Source organism: Schistocerca cancellata, chromosome 2 (genome assembly GCF_023864275.1).
Source record: "Schistocerca cancellata isolate TAMUIC-IGC-003103 chromosome 2, iqSchCanc2.1, whole genome shotgun sequence".
Classification (NCBI taxonomy): domain Eukaryota; kingdom Metazoa; phylum Arthropoda; class Insecta; order Orthoptera; family Acrididae; genus Schistocerca; species Schistocerca cancellata.
In genome coordinates, this window is record NC_064627.1 from 977,515,442 (window position 1) to 977,535,183 (window position 19,742).

Below are 19,742 nucleotides of genomic sequence, written 5' to 3' on the forward strand. Positions count from 1 at the left end.
ATCAATTATGTGGGAAACAGCACTAATCTGCAAGAAGAAATCCGCAGCAACATTATCTGCACCCTTGATGTAACAGACATCCGTTGTGAATTGGGAACCAGGTCAAAGTGGTGGTAATGTTGAGGGGGTGGGTCCTCAGGTGGGTTGTAGAACGCTTCTGCCAGTGGTTTGTGATTGGTGAGGATGAAAAACGAATGTCCCTCGATGTCGGGGCGGAAATGTTTGATTGCTTCGTAAACAGCAAGGAGCTCTCTACTGAATGCAGAATAGTTTCTCTGAGTGGTAGATAGTTTCTTGGAGAAGAAATGAAGGGGAGAAACTATGTTGCCCTTGCATTGTTGCAACACTGCACACACCGTGATGTCGCTGGTGACCGTAGTGAAGAATAACTCGGATGACGGGTCAGGGTGGGCGAGTGTCACAGAATGAGCTAAAGAAGTCTTCAGAGCCTTGAAGGCCTCCAGCATTGGAGCAGTCCAAGAGACGGGTTTGATACCAGAAGTTTGTTTGCCTGATAGCGTGTCAGGGGTGCCTAAACAGTGGCGGCGGAAGGGAGATGGTGATGATAGTAATTGATAGTACTGAGGAAACGGTGTAGCTCTTTGTAAGTAGCCAGGGGTGGGAGAGACGTGATAGCCTGCACATGAGATTTGGGAGGCTTTATTCCATCAGTGGAGACGGTGTAACCTAGGAAGGAGACTGACGCCTGGTGCAATTGAAACTTGCCTTTGTTGACCTGAACACCATTGGAGTTCAAGGTCTGGAGGACCATAGACAGATGATTTTCATGTTCCTCTGCTAAGCTGCTGGAAACGAGAATGTCATCCAGATAATCAAAGGAAAACTTGAACTGTCGCAAGATAGAGCCAATGAAACGTTGCAACGTTTGCGCCGTGTTCTTTAGGCCAAACGGCATGAAGTGGTATTGGGGTAAACCAAGTGGCGTGATAATAGCCATCTTAGGAATGTCTTCCAGCGTCATGGAAATCGTGTAGGCACATTTACAGTGAATACCACTGAAAATTGTGGCGCCTGATAACATATGAGTGAAGTCATTGATGTTCGGCACTGGGTAATTGTCCATGACGGTACGAGTATTTAAGCATCTGTAATCGCCGCACATTTGAAAAGATCCATTGTGTTTGGGGATGAGGTGGATTGGTGAAGACCAGTTGCTGTCTGAAGGTTGCAGAACACCCACCGCCAGAAGTTCATTAATCTGCTGCTGAGTCGCGCACGACTTGATAGGGTTGAGGCGTCGGACCTTATGCCTAATAGGAGGGCCGGCAGTGGTAACTATCTCGTATGTCATTCCATCAGTGATGGAAGAAACTGAGAACTGCACATAAGATTGGTTAACATCCTGGTGCCGAGTCTTCGGATGAGTAGGGCATGACAAGGTGTAGCTGTTAGCGTGAATGGGGAAAGGTAGCACGAAAGTCACATGTCTCTTACGGGAGCGCGGCGTGTGCTTATGTGGAGGGTGTGGGTGCGCGCGCAGTGCTGAGCGAAGGAGTACGGGTGGTGACTGTCTGCTATTAACCTTGTACTGGACAAATGGCACGGGCTAGAGCAGCGCTGGCGTCGCATGTGGGGCCACAATGGCCACTGGGTCGTTTGGCCAGTGAGTGATAGAGGGGGAATGATTATCAACATGTGCGGTAACTCTCCGAGATGTGGGCGTGGCTGTAACGCACGCACGACTGTCATTAGCAGCACTGTTTGAAACACATGGCACTTGATGAGGCGAGCGCAATGGGGGAGGGGGGGGGGGGCTGTTTGGAATGTCACACGCAAGTAAAGTTTGTGGACTAACCTGGTGAGAGTTCGAGCTAGGCTTGGCCCAGCAATCTTGTTTAGGTGGTGGCGCTGTGGACTGCAGTTGCAGAAGCAAGGTACGAGCCGTGACGAGCTCGCTGTAAGTGGATGCGATGCGTTGTTTTAGCTTCTCGTTCTCCTGGTGGAGTTGCGTTGCTGAGTCCTATTCTGACAGTAGGTCAGTAACGCAGGTCACAGTGTTGCCCATGAGAGCAGAGCACTCCTGTATGATATCGTATGTTGTGCTGGAAACAAAGCATTGGACATAGGTGCAGGTGCACGGTATGTGAGTGTTCGTAGGATGGTGGAGCACTGAACCCTGTACAACATTCGGAGATAGTTTGTAATGAGACAGAAAATCCATACCGAGGATCAGTTCATTGATGTCGCCAATTTAGAACCTCTACGGAAAATGTAGAGAAGGAGATGGGGTCACCATAACCTTCACTGAGCCTGAGGTAGGTAATGTCGTTGCGTTGACAACTCATAGAAGTGACTTCGTCTGTGAAGAAGCGGGTGGAGCCATCGAAGTACGTATGATTGACACGTCAGCACCAGTGTCAACCAGAAAAGCAAGACCTGACACAATGTCAGTCACATAGAGACGACCACTTGGCTGGGCAGACAAGTGAACAGAGTGTAACGTGTAATGTAAGAGGACGCCTGTTAGGTTCCCTGCAGGACTCGGCGGCTCTTAGTTCCTGCGGTCGGCATTTGGGTGTTGGCATGGCAACCTTATCATTGTCGCCGAACACTTTGTGGTACCAGCAGAAAGGGTGGGCAGGGTGAGGGTGGAGATGGAGACTGTGACAGCGGGTGTGGCTTGTCCTCATTGATTTGTTCTGGTAAATAGACTGGTACGTAAGGTGTGTGGCCAATCCTGGAGTGCTCGGGCAGGGGAGACAGTGAGCCGACACTGCCAGGAGAAGCAGACGAGGTGACGGCGGAGCGAGCCCTGCCTCTGACAGTTGAAGGTCGGTACGGAGGGGTGGCTGTGCCGACTAACGGTGTGGAATGAACTGGCTGATGTTGCCACAGCAGCGAATACATCTGGTCAGCGATGCATAGGCAGGAGCCGATGGACTCGAACGAGTGTGGTAAAAGATGGATCTGTAGATTGGTAGGTGGTTTGGCAGACCACACAGCCCATAGCATGGTTTCAGGCATGGTATGCTTGTTCATGAGCAATCAAAGGTTGTACCAGAGTTGTGAGGGGGTGCGTTCCCACAGGTGCTCCTCGTAGAGAATCTTGATTATTAACTCTTGTGGAATGCAGGCAAGTCGTTCCATTATAGTCTTCTTTGCAAACTCGTATTTTGGTGCAGGCAGTGGCAAAAGGAGCAGGTCCCAAATCAAATCCAAGTGGTGGTGGAGGTGTGTGATGAGGCAGAGAAACTTTGAGTTGTCGTCAGACACACATGATGTAACTCGTGTAACTCGAACACATGCTCGACAAGTGGCAGGCGGTTGAGTGACCAGAAACGGGTACCCCAGCAAGTAGAGGAGGGGGGGGAGGAGGCCCTCACAGTTCCTGCACCATTTGCGGAGCCTCGCGCAGTCCGACATGGTGCCAGATTCTCTGTTACGCACTATCTGGGTGTGCAGTTTCCCAGCTCAGGTGCAGGCAGTGATAGCAGCACAGACAGAGAAGCAGCTGGACGCCGTCGCTAACTTGGCCGACCGGGTGCATGATGCACTGACAATGGCACCTAGCACCGCGGCAGCTTATGACACCGCCCCCCCCCCCCCCACCTCCGTGGTGGCACGTGCCTCCCGCAGCTGCATCGGAAGCTGACCTGCACCAGCTAGTGCAAAACTTGGCCGCACAGGTGGCAGCTCTCTTCACGCAAGTCGACCGGTTGGCATGCTCGCAGCAAGAGGGCAGTACGCACTGCTCATGTCGACTCGCACCTGATAGGCTTGCAGTGGCAAAGGCAGAATTAGAGGCCATGCTGTGGCAAGGCATTGTTCGACCATCGAGCAGCTCATGGTCATCGGCGTTACACTTAGTACCCAAAAATGACAATTTGTGGCGCCTGTGTGGAGACTATCACACCCTTAATTCGTGAACGGTGCCGGACCGATACCCAGTCCCACACCTGCAAGACTTCAGTTATGCTTTGGCAGGCTGTGTGGTGTTCAGCAAGATAGATTGTGCAAAGGTGTACACTGAAATTCCGGTGGCGCCTGAATACATTAAGAAAACAGCTATTGTAAAGCCCTTTGGACTTTTCGAAAGCCTGTGTATGACTTTTGGTCTTTGGAATGTTGCCCAGACTTGGCAGCGGTTCCTGGACGGCGTCTTGCAAGGCTTGCCATTTTGTTTTGCGTACCTCAACGACGTCCTGGTGTATTCCAAGTCGCCCGAGCTCCACTGCCGACACCTAACAACCATATTTCAGTGCCTGAGTGAAGCCAGCATCGTTATTAATCCAGCGAAATGCGAATTCGGTGTGACGGAAATCGAGTTCCTTGGCCACTTAATTACCCCCACCGGATTGACGCCACTACCGGAGAAAGTGCAAGCGATACTGAACATGCCGCGTCCACAGACACACATAGAATTATGCCATTACCTCGCCATGTTGAACTTCTATTGTCGACACCTGCCCAACACTGTCACTGTGCAAGAGCCATTGATTAAGGCGTTACACGGTCCTATCTCAAAGGGAGAGACCCCTGTGAATTGGACGGATGCAATGGAGCAGAGCTTCACGACTCAAAACGAAATATAGCAGAAGCGACGCTGCTCGGGCACCCTGTACATGATGTGGACTTGGCTGTAGTTGTGGACGCCAGCCAGGCTGCCATCAGTGCGGCGCTACAACAGCACGTCAGCGGGAGCTGGCAGCCTCTCGGTTTTTTTCTCTAAAAAGCTGTCCGAATCACAATGCGCTTGGAGCACTTATGACCGAGAGTTGCTTACGGTGTACGCAGCGGTGAAATATGTCCGACCGTCCATAGGAGCCCAACAATTCGTAATTTTCAATGACCACAAACCGATTACCCACGCATTCCAGAACAACCACACTAAGTGTTCACCGCGCCAACTCCAGCAATTGGAGTACGTGTCGCAATCCACGACAGACATCCGACACATTTCGGGGATGGACAATATCATTGCCGATTGTTTGTCCTGAGCGTGTGCCATCATCTCAACCCCTGTGAACTTTGAGGACGTTGCCCAAGTACAGGAGAGTGATGAAGAACTGCATCGCTTCCGTCACGACACTTCCAGCAGCCTATAACTGGAGCTGGTGCCTGTCCTCGGCTCTGCATGGAAGATTTGGCGTGACATCTCAACTGGCAAGCACCGATCATTCCTTCCGGAGAAATTCCGGCACAGTGCCTTCGACCGTGTCCATGGACTGTCACACCCCAGCACAGACACCACTGCGATGCTTGTGGCTGCGCGTTTCATCTGCCCCAGGCTTCGGAAGGACTGCCGCAAATGGGCGCGCACTTCCACGGCATGTCAGCGCACCCAAGTCAGGAGGCACACCCACGCACCCGTGGGCACCTTCCCTGATGCGAGAGGCTGATTTGTGCACGTGCACATGGACCTCGTCAGCCCACTTCCTCTCTCTCAAGGCAAGTGATATCTGCTAATTATGGTGGACTGCTTCACTTGCTGGCCGGAAGCAACGCCCGTCGCGAACATCACTGCCGAGACTGTCGCCACCACATTCGTCGACACCTGGGTGGCACGCTTTGGATGTCCCAGTCATGTGACAACTGACTGTGGCCGCCAGTTCGACTGTGCGTTGTTCACACACATCGCCAGACTATGTGGCATCCGCTTACACAGGACAACAAGCGACCATCCAGTGTCGAATGGCATGGTCGAACGTTTCCACAGGACTCTGAAAGCCGTCCTAATTGCCACAACAACTTGTGGCCGGAGGCACTCCCACAGGTGCTGCTCGGCCTGTGAGTAACGCCGAAGGAGGAGATCAATGCGTCACCTGCTGACCTCGTATACGGACAGCCTCTGACAATCCCGGGCGATTTCGTCAAGGAAGTATCACTCCCACACGATGCCGCGGCACCCACTCTGGCAGAACATCTGCGCACTCACATGGCCATCCTCCGAACACACGCACCGACACGGCACGGCACGGCACCGGGAAGGTATTCGTGCATGCCGACCTCCAGTGCTGCACGCACATCAATCATGTTGTGTACAGACGCAGTACAGCCACCTCTCCGGCCACCCTACAGCAGACCACATCGCGTGATCGATTCAAATGGCTCCGAACACTATGGGACTTAACATCTGAGGTCATCAGTCCCCTAGAACTCAGAACCACTTAAACCTAACTAACCTAAGGACATCACACACATCCATGCCTGAGGCAGGATTCGAACCTGCGACCGTACCGGTCGCACGGTTCCAGACTGAAGCGCCTAGAACTGCTCGGCCACTCCGGCCGGCTTCGCGTGATCGCCCAAGGAGACAAAACGCTGGTCATCAAGTGCAACAGGAAGCCGTCTGCAGTGTAAATTGGCTGTGTCAAGCCAGCTTACATATTGCCCGCTTCAGCAGCCACGCATTTCTTCAACCCGGAGGAAGATCTGGTTACAGACGACACTCCCTCTGCCAGTGCAGATGGAGCGCGCACCCGTAGCCACCAGTGATGCACAGCTGCAGCCTGCTGTCATCGTGTTGCCATGTGTGCCTCCCACCACCCTGCCCAGGCAGCCAGCATGGCCACCCGGACCGTGCCCACCACTGGCGCACCAGTCGTCCCCACCACAGCCGCCAGCGAACTATGTCACCCACGCCGGCTGCCGCGTCTGATTCAAACAGCCATGCTGCGCCACCATCGCGCCGCGCCACCCAAAACAGCAAACACACACCCAAGCTGCCGAACGCCATCAGAATCCAGTGTCCACAAGCCGCCGTACAAGGTAGAGATCTGGCTCCAGCTGACCGTGCCCTTGGCTGGTACCTCCAGTCGAGCCCCAGACAATGCCTCCCGTGTCCGTCACAGCTCCTGGACCTGCGTTCGCGTCCCTCTGCCTCCGCCGTGTCGGGTATTGAGGCCAGTTCAGCATCCGCGTCAGTTTAACAAATTCGCGTTGCTGTTGGTTCGAATGCTGCGCTGTGTTCCCGTGCCTGAGTCACTCGGTGAACTTGTGAAACGTTGTAACATATGAACACTTGGACTTGCCACTCTGAACAATGTAAATAGCGAACTTTTTCTGCAGCTCTTGGGGATGCTCAGCATTATTATTAAGATGTCAGTGCATCAAGACGTCATACCAAATGACCCGCAGCACGCGTTTTCACCATGCATGCCACAGACAGTTGTTACCGGTGCTTCACGCCACTGTCACTAGCCGACCGCGCAAGGACACGCCCACCACACGCTCGCCAGTCCGGCGCGCTGACGTCCCGGGCCGCAACGTTGTAGCAGCTACGGAGCTCTGCTCTCCAAGGGGGGGGATCTGTGTGGTGGTCACACCGTTCAAACATGCAAAGGGCTGAACTACGGCACAGCTGACACAAGTAAGCGACGCCCCGCATTCACGAGTGCAGCTATACCGCTACGCCGAATTTTGGCACACCGGACGCACAGAACAAAGCAAGTGGACAGTGCGAGCCAGTCAACGCAATGCGACACACGTCTCCGCTCCACCAACTTTGCCATCACGGACCATGTGCGTCGAGTCAACGCAACTCCCCCGCAAACGGGTATGCACAGTCTGAAATGCAGTCGCTCGTTTCGCTTCTGTTTGACAGTGCCTTCCTCCCTTCCGTGGACATCGTGGCGCTTCCGCTGGCGCCAGGAGCTGGACATTGGCAACGTGGACTTTATCTCACTAGGTCCACGCGGTTGCGCCATGGCTGATCACTGGAGTGTACACCCTCCGGGATCTGTGATCAAGCCGTACCGCTAGGGCAACATGCCTGTACGGACGAACGTTAAGGATGCATTGCATTTGTAACGTAGTGTAAGCCTTCCAAAGAATAAATGTGTCACGACAAAACACCTGTAGTCATTCCATCACCAAGCCTCTCCCTTGAACGCAGTGCGTGTGCATGGCAATAAAGCCGGTTCACCGCACCTTAATGACCGTAAGCAGTGATACCACATGTCGCTGCTTCATATTATGTTCAAGCATAGTCCTTTGACTCATGAGTATGAAACACATGGTAATAATAGATGTGGTAAGTCTTGAATCAGTGAGCTAGTAATGTAGAGACTTGAAGAGATTGGAAGTAAGGTTGCTCCAACAAAACATAATAACCTAGTCTCATTCATCATTACATTACAGTGAAATAATGTTTCATAAAGACCTGTGTCTGGCAACCATATATTTTTCCTGAGTATCTCTTCTTTCTTTGTGCAATTAAACTCTTTCAGGCAGGCAATTGTATCATTTCATTTATTAAATTTGCAGGTTTTTTATCATACATTATCTCATAAGATGAAAATCCCGTGGCTGAATGTTGTAAACTATTTAGTATATCATCAAAATTACTTATATACCCGATCCAATTTGTGTGCTCTTTACTGCAATATATCCTACATAATCTATCAATTTCTCTCATATTTCATTTAGTGGGGTTACTTGATGTAGTATATCCTGATATTAATATGTGTTTTATATTTTTTCCATGACTTAGAAGCAAACTGAGCTCCATCATCAGACAGAATAGCTTTTGGAATCCCTACCTTTCAAAAACAATCTTTTTTTTTTTAATTGTCTGTATTATATACTCTTGTTAGGTGGTTGTTTATGGGATATAACTTTAGTAATTTTGCAAGTAGATCTACCATAGCATAGACTTAACTGTATCCTCTTTTGCTTTTGGTTATTGTCTAAATAAATCAGTACCTTGCAGGCTTTCAAATAAAAAAATGTTGAAATGGTGTGGTGTGGTGTGGCCCTCAACTATGTACCCTCAGACTCAGAGTTGATATATGAAAAGTTTTGGCTGGTTTTGTTGTCTAGGGGCTGGGATACATAGTTGCCGCATTACAAGCCAAATACTGCTGAGTCTGGTATATTTCTGCAGAACACTTATTGGTGTCGCTGGTCCAGCAGTTAAATAAAATATAAGTTGAATAACAGGGAAACAATAGATTCCTACTGCTCATAATTAGTTATGAACAACAACATAGCTCACGAGACATTCATTTCGAAATGCACACTACATCTTCACTGTAGAAGCCATGGTAATCTCATAAGTGCACAAGTCAGCACTCCGAAGTGTATCTATCTGCGGCGACCACAAGCAAACCACTTCACACTCTCCAAGTCTCTCTCGCGACCATCCGTCCACCACGCCGTACTGTCACAGACTCCTTGTGTCCTGTCCCATACTCCATGCTCCTCCCCCACTTCCATACAGTATCTCCATTAACAAATGCTGTGATTGGCTAGAGCACTCCCACCATGTCTTCAAGCCAACGCACACTCACAAACATATTAAAACACATTCAAAATACTGGATTTACATTTAAATAACTTGAAAATAAATAAATATTTCTTTGGCTGGATTATAAACATGCTCTAACATACACTATTAAAGACATAAACGAATTAAATAGACATATATCAAAGGGATAGCAAGCAGAAGTTCACCAGTAGCCCAATGTCTCTTTGCCTTCTAAAACACAGTAAATAATTGACCAATTTCTTCATGAATAGCATATATCAGATATAAACAAAGACATAGAATAATAAATATATTTATAATCATGCTGCTACCGTTTTTTCATGTCACTGTGGAGTACTTATGGCCTGACGTGATGGATAGTAATAGGCCACTTTGACCTCCAATAACTCATGTACTATTCAAGTTACATGCCTGTAATTTATACCAAATTAGGTTTACACTAATAGCTTTCTAACAATACATCGATCAACAAAATCGAATGAACCATTTAGATTTTCGAAATTCGTTGCTGGGTGTTACTTGTATAATTTACTATCAGACACTAAACTTTAAACTAATAAAGACATTGAAAATCTGATTACACCATCAGAATCATTATGGAAATAATGGTAATATACATGTTTCTTTTTCAGGTATCATGATTCATCTGGCTATTATTAATTTCCATACGAACTGTGAAATGTCTGCCATGATGGTTTCACAAAGTCCGCCATCTTTGACACCCTTGGCATACAAGTCTCTTTCATCAACACAGTGTCACCATGGAATTCCCAGCCACGTGCTTGGTCTGGACCCCTCTTGCTTCAGCCAACGTCCAGCACCGTGTGGTCAGCCTGCCAAGCAGCCCGCACCCGCCGAGCGGCCTGTGCGGCCACGCCAACTCCGAACTTAGAATATTTTCAGGGTACCACAACTCACCCATTACCTCACACACTTCCACTTATCAACATTCTGGCTTGCCAGAATGTTCAGAAGTAGCACCCTTCAGTTCATGCAAGTACGTATAAAACAAATTTCAAAGAACAGAGTTAAGTGATTAAAACACCAGGCCAATAATGTTTACAAAATTTTTGTAGTGGTGTAGGAGCAGCATGAATTTCGAAATAACTTAAACTAACACAAATTATGAATGAAATGGCATATTAAATAAATGCCTGCATTTCAGTTATGCATAAATAATTTTGTGGACAAGAAATAAAATTTTTAAATGCACTTTTACTTATGTACGATTTTGTAAGCACTTCTTGTGCCACTCACTCAGCACTAATTTTTTCCGTTGCACCACACACGCTCACACACATTTTAGCACAAAGTATTGATCAACTAACATCAGGCTTTTGACCAAGTGCCTCGCAGAAATCGTTTCTGCCTCTTAATTCTGAGTTCCACCGTTTATCATGACAAATCTGTCTACAACGTAAACCAAAAGTAGAAACCCCTAAACAAACTATTTCACAAAACCAACCAGAATCCTCACTAAAGATTCCCTCCAGTGGAAAATAATACTTTATGAACAAAGTCACAACCAAATGACTGAATCACAGTAAGCTTAAATTCCCACAAGTTCTGTTTAACTGACTCTGATAAATCCTTCCTGCCTCCACGCACCAAAAATTGTGTGTGCATACAATTACAATTGTAACACTCTTCAAATTGGCCACTAAATTCTTTGCCACACTCTTATACAAAGCATAAATCAATACATATTTTACTTAAATCCTTGAGGTCACTGACCTCCACACACCCTCAGTGCCTAAACTTCCCTTTTTTGCACATGTACAGTTCCACAATAAACTAACAAATTACTAATGAATCCCCAAATAAACATATAAATTATCCCTCCAAAATTATTACCACTAATTACAGGTTAGAACAGCTTTTCACTTCTGCACTTTCTCTGTATACCCTGAGCGATTTTAAACTTCTCACATTTCCACAGATGACATAGTAATGACCGTAATGTTCTACCGTACTAATGCCTATCAGTCTCACTAGAATCACACTCCTCCTCCATATACCAATTCATACAAACTTCATTACACAAACTATCCCCATCCACACTATTTACTTCAGCCCTCTCTAAGTTTTCTGGTAGTTCTTCCACACATTTCGCTGATTCACTACCCACAGCATACACAACTTTACTGCTTTTCTCCCCACAAAATATCAACACTTGCAGCTTGAACAGAATTACACATCAATTCACTATTAAACACTTTATCTTCCTGAAATAAAACTTCGATGCCTAAGCCATCATCACCTTAAATATTCATCTCAGCAACCCTATCCGCCGGTACACCATTTCAATCGCTACATAAATTCACATCAGAAACTTTACTTTCCTCCATCGACAAATTAACTTTATGTGAATCATAGACAACTTTATCCTCCGCTGCTACATTACACAAATTGCTGCTACCTTTTTGTACAATTTTGGAACTTCCAAACTTGCTACATTCTGCTGTGATCAGACAAAAATCAGCACACACTGCCATTTCTACACACTTTTCATCCAAATTAACCGCCAATCCTACTTTAAATACAGTCTCACATTCACAATCTGACAAATGTTTTAGATCCACACATGATGCTGTGGTGTATCGAGAGGTTGTAACAATGGAAAATTGTACTGAAATGCAGGAGGATCTGCAGCGAATTGACGTATGGTGCAGGGAATGGCAACTGAATCTCAATGTAGACAAGTGTAATGTGCTGCGAATACACAGAAAGATAGATCCTTTATCATTTAGCTACAAAATAGCAGGTCAGCAACTGGAAGCAGTTAATACCACAAATTATCTGGGAGTACGCATTAGGAGTGATTTAAAATGGAATGATCATATAATGTTGATTGTCGGTAAAGCAGATGCCAGACTGAGATTCATTGGAAGAATCCTAAGGAAATGCAATCCGAAAACAAAAGAAGTAGGTTACAGTACGCTTGTTCGCCCACTGCTTGAATACTGCTCAGCAGTGTGGGATCCGTACCAGATAGGGTTGATACAAGACATAGAGAAGATCCAACGGAGAGCAGCGCGCTTCGTTACAGGATCATTTAGTAATCGCGAAAGCGTTACGGAGATGATAGATAAACTCCAGTGGAAGACTCTGCAGGAGAGACGCTCAGTAGCTCGGTACGGGCTTTTGTCAAAGTTTCGAGAACGTACCTTCACCGAAGAGTCAAGCAGTATATTGCTCCCTCCTACGTATATCTTGCGAAGAGACCATGAGGATAAAATCAGAGAGATTAGAGCCCACACAGAGGCATACAGACAATCCTTCTTTCCACGAACAATACGAGACTGGAATAGAAGGGAGAACCGATAGAGGTACTGAAGGTACCCTCCGCCACACACCGTCAGGTGGCTTGCGGAGTATGGATGTAGATGTAGATGTAGATTCATGAATAAGTTTCATTTTGCCTTAATTCGTAACTAGAAACACGTAAATTCCTTCCTCCGAAGTATCAATACCAGTAGCTGTTACATCATTACATAAATTACCATTACTCTGTTCCTTTAAACAGGAATCATCAACATCCACTGATACATTTTTAACTTCAACTGCTGGCGAGACCAGTGCTAAGCCTCCCTTAGTAACACTGATGCTTTCCGCTGAATCACAATCACCCTCACTTGCAGCAGGTGAGACAAAAGTTATGCCATCTTCACTAACATCTACGCTTTTTGCCCATTCACAAATACTTGCTACTATGGCACCTTCCTTACCGCAAATGCCACTGTTTGCTAATACCTCTTCAGAATTCTCCAAACAATTTGCTTTCACAAAATTCATCTCCTTTTTAACTTCCTTTCGAACCACTGAATCTTTCCATTCATCACCATTCATACACACATTCATTACACATTCGTAACTTACATCATTCCCCACAAATTTATTCCCATTACATTTACTTAAATCTCTCACAAATCTATGCTTCCGCTGTTCACACCGGCTTTTATTGAAAGAGCCACCTATATAGCCTCCGTCTTTAACATACTCCATATTACATATTTGTTGCCTTTCTCCAAACCTATCAACATTTATACCATTACCATTATCTCCAGTCCTTTTCATCGCCTGTTCAGATCGCCATCCCCGGACCTGAGATGTGACGAACATCAGTTTCCCAACTGGTTGTTACACGATTGCACTTTATGCAAATTTCCCCCATCAAATCTGCGTTCTTTACTTGGAACTCGTTCATGGAAGTTATCACTCCTGTTTGTTCTCTGACCATTCTGCTCATTCCAGCTACTATCTCCGTGAGAATTCCTTTGATTTCTCTCATGATTATTATTTTGGTGGTGATTATTTGGATTCCCATTTTGATAACTATCAGCCGGTTTGCTCTGAGGTTTGAACTTCAAAGCCCTCTCTAATTTTTCTACAAATTCAAAAAATTTGTCCATGGAATCACATGGACAAGATCCCACTGAAAATCTACGGGTAATCATCTTTGTAACGTGGTTATTTCTGTTAAAACCCCCAACGGATTTTTCACATGCACAAGCTTGTCAAGTATGCGCTTGCAAAAATCTCTCATTGGCCTGTATAAAAATTCATTTTGGATCTGCATCTGTTTTGCCTCGCTCCAAACTTTATTCAAAAACACTTTTCAAACTCTTTGTTCGATTCGCATGAACTATATTTGACATTTGCCCAAGACTGTGGGTCTCCCTCCAAATGTCGTTTAACATATTTTATTTTTGCTTTGTCTGACATGCCATGAACAAAAGCGTCCCTATACACAGCCAAGTAATTTACTGGGTGATATCTTCCATCATCTGTGTAACATTTCACAGATCCGGTATTTGCCCAAAGGGTATTTATAACCGACATGGCCTGTTGGGAGGCTAACGAATTTAAATCACTTTTTATCTGTTGCATTTGTTTTTTAAATTCATTTTCACTAGTGATACTGGACTCTATTTTATCTTTAATTTTGCCCATTTCTTTTTCCGCCTCACCTACACAATTGGCAATGTCACTAATTGCTAAATTTATATCACTTTTATGAGCATTTTGAGCTTTTATACAGTCGCTTATCTTGCCCCCAACTTCCATCTGTATCTTATCCATTTTTCCCTAAACATCTTTTTCCACTGATTCGATTTTAGTTTTTACTATTACAACTTTGTCTGTAATTTTCCCCATATCCACTCAGAAACATTTTAATTTATCATCAATTGCTTTTTCAAGGTTGCCAGTACCCATATCAGTCCGAATTGTATCCATAACTGTTTGAATTGTACTGATATTATTTGCCATTGTATTCATATTATTTCCCAATCCCTGGGTCATTTGCATTAGCTGAGACATCATATCTCCCCCACATTCATTCCCCTTGCCTGAATTCCTACTAGTTACACCTTCGCACTCTAATTTCAAACTAACCGGCTCAGTTCCATTTGCAGGTGACTGTTTTATATTCAGGAGATCTATAAGTGTAGCTTGAACTTCAGAGTTAAACACTATTTCACTATTTGTGCAGGCACTTATCTGATCTGAAATGGTTCCCTCTGCCATGGTGATGCCGTTGGTTGTAGTGGAAGTTGACATTGAAGACTGCCCTGCAGTATTTGAAGAAGCTGCCATTGTACTGCTGTTGAACTGCGTCTGCCACATGGAAAAGTCGCCTGATGTAGTTGTAGCTGCTGCTGGTTACCACGTGTTTCAACCGTCTCCAATACCGCTGTCCGTTAAATGTGCTAACCGCTACTTGTTCCCTGCACTCAACTTATTTAGACTCTGAGCTCCCACGCAAATTGCCTTTACATGACAGATTAGAGCCTCTATTGATAGCATGCGTTAATTGCGAAAATTACTGTGTAATTTCACTATTTCCAGAAACCTACTTGCGGAAAAAACCGATCTTACACTGAAATCTTATTACAGAAATCTCTGCTGGTTTTGCGAAGGTTTTTACACTTCACATAGTACGTTGAATAACAGAAAGCAAAGGAATTATCACTTTGCAGGGCACAAATCCCAGATACGCCCCAAATTGCGGGCTTTCAAATAAAAAATGTTGAAATGGTGTGATGTGGCCTTCAACTATGTACCCTCAGACTCAGAGTTGACATATTAAAAGTTTTGGCTGGTTTCATTGTCTAGGGGCTGGGATACATAGTTGCCACATTACAATCCAGTCTACAGTATACAATATGAATATACACATGAATTGATAGGTCGATGGTTCCTATCACTCGGCAATTGCGAATGTAATATAGAAATTTATAAATGAAAGATTTCAATTAAATAAAACTGCAGTTACTATCTTAATGAGTTTAAATGATGAGTACGATAGTAGAAGTAATTTTGAGAATGTGGTATATTTCTGCAAAACACTTATTGTTGTCGATGGTCCAGCAATTAAATAAAATATAAGTTGAATAACAGGGAAACAATATATTCCTACTGCACATAATTAGTTATGAACAACTTCTAAATGCACACAACGTCTTCACTGTAGAAGCAACGGAAATCTCACAAGTGGACAAGTCAGCACTCCGAAGTATTTCTAGCTGCCACAACCATGCACAAACCGCTCCACGCTCTCCAAGTCTCTCTCACTACCGTGCGTCCACTGCGCCGTGCTCTCTCGGAATTCCCATGTCCTGTCCTGTACTCCATGCTCCTCCCTCACTTCCATACAGTCTCTCCATTAACAAATGCTGTGATTGGCTAGAGCACTCCCACCATGTCTTCAAGCTGACGCACGCTCACAAACATATTAAAACACATTCAAAATACTGGATTTACATTTATGTAACTTGAAATTAAATAAATATTCCTAGGGCTGGACCACAAACATGCTCTAACACACATTATTAAATACATAACACAGTAAATAATTGACCAATTTCTTCACGAATAGCATATATCAGATATAAGCAAAGACATAGATGAATGAATATATTATAAGCACGCTGCTACCATTTTTTTGTGTCACTGTGGAGTACTTATGCCTGATGCGATCGATAGTAATAGGCCACTTTACCTCCAATAGCCCATGTACTATTCAAGTTACATGCCTGTCATTTATACCAATTTAGGTTTACACTAATAGCTTTCTAACGATACATCGATCAACAAAATTGGATGAACCATTTAGATTTTGGAAATTTGTTGCTGGATGTTACTTGTATAATTTACCGTCAGATACTAAACTTTAAACTAATAAAGATATTGAAAGTCTGATTACACCATAAGAATCATTGTGGAAATAATGGTAATGTACATGTTTCTTCTTCAGGTATTGTGATTCATCTGGCTATTATTTATTTCCATACGAACTGTGAAAAGTCTGCCATGATGGTTTCACAAAGTCTGCCATCTTCGGCACTCTTGGCATACAAGTCTCTTTCATCGACACAGTGTCACCATGGAATTCCCAGCCATGCACTTGGGCTGGACCCCTCTTGCTTCAGCCAACGTCTGGCACCACGTGGTCAGCCTGCCGAGTGGCCCGCGTCTACCGAGCGGCCCATGCGGCCACGCCAACTCCGAACTTAGAATATTTTCAGGGCACCATAACTTGCCCGTTACCTCACAACCTACTAGTTCCATCTGTTTCTTTGGAATAATACATTGCAGGTGTCCTCTACTAGTTTGATTGCTTACTTTTACGTGTTGACATCTGTCACAAGTGGTTAAAGTACATTTAACTCTCTGGCTAAGCTATAAAATATATATTTTCTTGTATTTTCTATATACATTGCAAAACTTCACAGTGTCCATAACTCTCATGAGCATACTTGATAAGACAACTTTATAGTGTTCTGGCAAACATAGCTTCCACTTATCACTAACTGGACTGCCACTTTTGAAGAAAAGTGAGCTGTACTGAGCTGAGGTAAGTACTGGCCAGCCCCTCTATCTCTTTGTTAGTATTTGTTTCACTTTTGAAGAAAACTCCTTTGTAAACTTTGTAATATTGTTCTGCTTTTTTGCTCAAATCTGTCAGTCTACTTCATAACTCTCTAAACATAAATTCATAATTATTAACCACACCTAGATAAAACCAAACTTCTTTCATCCATGTATGTATGTAATTATGCACCTAGCTTTTGTGCTGTATGTTACTAAGCCTAGTTAACTAAAGCACAGGTATTCAATAGTTTTAGTAATCAACCAAGGCATTGCACAAGCTTTTCTTCTATCTGTATGTATATAAGCAGAATAATGTTTTTGTTACAAAGATGGAATATAGAATAGAATAGAATAGAATATTTTTATTAGTCGTTCAGTATTTTTCATACAATTGGCTTCGTCAAAGTTTACAGAGGGTTTTAGTTTCAGTACGATATTCAAATAGTTACAGAAAGGGGAGAAAAGGAACTAAAGACCTTTTCTTCAGCATTACGTAAAACAATGTTTTATACAGTAATTAAATACACACATAAGAAAAGAATCACAGTAAATAACTAGCTTATATAATATCAAAACATTTTCTTCATAACTTAGGTAAAACATATATTTTGATGATAAGTTTCTAAGAATTCTTCAGTTGTATAGAATTCGTTGTTTTTTAGCCAGGTTTACAATGTATTCTTATATTTATTTAGTGGTACTGTACGAGCATGGTAACTTATTGAAAAATTTTATGCTTAAATACTTATAGTTATTATGGACTACAGCAAGTCTTGTGGAAGGCAAGTCCAGCAGGTGACTGTTTCTTGTACTGTGTGCATGCACATCACATCTCATGTTCAATTTTTTCAGATTTTCTCTGGCATATATTAGACAGTTATATATGTACATGCTTGGCACTGTCATTGTGCCAAGAGATTTAAAATAATTTCTGCAGGACTCTCTGGGTGCTAACCCCTCGATGCACCTAATTGCTTTCTTCTGCCATCTGAAAATACATTCAGCCCCTGGAGTTACCCCAAAGCAATATTCCATATTGCAGTTGGGAATGAAAAAAAGCATAGTATGAGTGGAGTAGCAATTGCTTGCTCACACTGTTTCTTAATTTATACAATAAGAAAAGTACTCGTGCTAGTTTACTACATAGATAATTGGTGTGTCCTTCCCATGAGAGCTTTTGGTCTATGATTAGTCCAAGTAATTTCACTGTTTTGTTTTCATTTTTAGTTACTTTGAGATTAAATATTATTTCTTCTGTTTTTGTTTGATTTATGCACAGCTGGTTAGCCTGACACCAGTAATTAGCCATTTGCATCATTTCTCTATTTTTGTCCAGTGCACTCTCCTGTACTTATTAATGTCATATCGTCAGCATATAGTATGTTCTTACATGGTATGTAATTCGAGAAGTCATTAACATAGACAATGAACAGAAAAGGTCCAAGAACAGAGCCTTGGGGTATTCCTCTTTCTATAGGGAGTATTTCTGACCTCTGCTTATTTGCATATACATGTTGTAACCTATTGCTTAGATAAGATCTGAATAGTCAGAGTGTGTCATCTTCAATGCCATAGTATTTTAACTTTTTGATGAGTATGTCATGTGACACCAAGTCAAAAGCTTTACTTAGGTCAGTAAGTGTTCCAGACATTGATACCCTTTTTTCATACCCTTCATAAACATTGCTTACCAAAGCTTCTACTGCTTTTATAGTTGATAAGTGTGACATGAAGCCAAACTGTTGTTCATTTAAAATTTTGTTGGTTTCAAAATAACTGTATATCTGCTTATGCATACAATTTTCTACTAACTTGGATATGATTGGTACTATTGAAATGGGTCTGTAGTTTTTTGGGAGGTTTCTTTCACCTTCTTTATACACAGGTAGTGTAACTGTGAGCTTAAGACAGTCGGGGAATATTCCTTCATCAAGTACTCTGTTTGATAGTGAGAGAAGTGGTATTTCAATTTCTTTTGCTATACATTTAATGATGAGATTACTGAGTCCATAATAATCTTCTGTTTTGGAATTACTTAATTTGTTTATTGACTTATGAATATCATTTAATGTGATTCGGGTCCAAGTGAACTTCTCACTTCTTGTCTGTTTTGCACAAGTGAGCAATGCTTCTGCATCAGAGGCAGAATTGATGGGTGGGGTGGTGACACTACTTACAAAATATTCATTGAGAATATTGCAGTCAATAGGGATACTCCTTTCTTTATTGGTATTATTTATTTCCCTTTTAATGACAGTCCAGGCAGCTTTACATTTATTTTTAGAATTTAAAATATATTCATCATTTGCACAGCACTTAGCATTTTTTATTTCTAATCTGTAAAGGTTTCTCATTTTAGTGTAATTTTCCTTGTCCCTATCACTGTTATGAGATTTGTCTTTCATAATCATCAGTAGTATTCTGAGTTTGTTAAGTTGTGGGGTGTACCACTTGTTAGTATTTTGTTGCTTATGAGTAATATTACTCTGGTACCTTTTGGTTACCAAGGGGCATCTCATTTCTACTATATGCTTGATCTCTGTCAGGAAAATGGAAAAACATTCATTAATCGTTTTCTTGTTATCCATTACATGAATCCAATCCATTTCTTTTAACTGGTTTATCATTTTGTTTACAT